Source organism: Myodes glareolus, chromosome 7 (genome assembly GCF_982192425.1).
Source record: "Myodes glareolus chromosome 7, mMyoGla1.1, whole genome shotgun sequence".
In the NCBI taxonomy this organism is placed as follows: domain Eukaryota; kingdom Metazoa; phylum Chordata; class Mammalia; order Rodentia; family Cricetidae; genus Myodes; species Myodes glareolus.
The window spans coordinates 83,358,230-83,359,113 of record NC_142032.1 but is presented as its reverse complement, the minus strand read 5'-3'; positions in this window follow the sequence as shown (position 1 = coordinate 83,359,113).

Sequence of the window (884 nt, the reverse complement as noted above, 5' to 3'; positions counted from 1 at the left end):
TCATGGTTTAATATTTTCCTTTTTAAAAAGAATGCCAACAAAGTTATGTTTACATGATGAAGAGAACCTTATGGTTTTTAATATTTAAAATGCCTACAAGCCAATAACTAGTCTTAGAGTCTCTCTCTGCTAAGACTTCTGCCAATTTTACTAAACCAAATTGAATTCTTTTACTGTTGGGTTTCTGAGGCCACTTTACCTTTTACAACAGCCTACTTTCTACAGTGGTCTCTACTGTTTACACGAACCATAACAAAACATTAGATCAACTCCATCTTCTCCTAATGTTCGCATAAAGGTGCAAACTGAACCAGGTAAGTGTGGAACAGTGTGAAAGCGAGGTTATCACTGTTTGATGAATTGATGTAAAAAATTATATTTTGTGTATTTTTAAAATAAATGCTAACACTAAACTGGCATCATGGTGCTACTGTCCTCAAGTAGTTGCAGGAAGAAAATGTCATCTGTACTCTCAAAACGTTAAGTACTAAAGAGAGAAGGAAGTCCATGACGCCATCGCAGCAGCTCATGAACCCACTTGTTGCTCACCTTGATGTTGTGAGGCTGGTCTTAGAGAGTGCCCACAGGTCCTGAAGACTGGTCTTCCGCTCATACTGCTCAGGCTACCAAGCTGATAGGTACAGCCTCTGAGTGGTCTTAGCTGAAGACATGGAAACAGAAGGAAAGAAGGATGGAAAAAGTGAACACAAGGTTTTTAAGGAGGGAAGGGAGCTAGGGGGACAAACTCCTCCCATGGATGTGAGCGCAGTTTAAGTTTTAAGGTTTTAGTGGCGACCTTAAAATAGTTTTAAAAATATGTACTTCAGACCCAAATATTTAAAATCAAATGTAATAAAAGTATTTTTTTTTTTGTACTAAGTCTT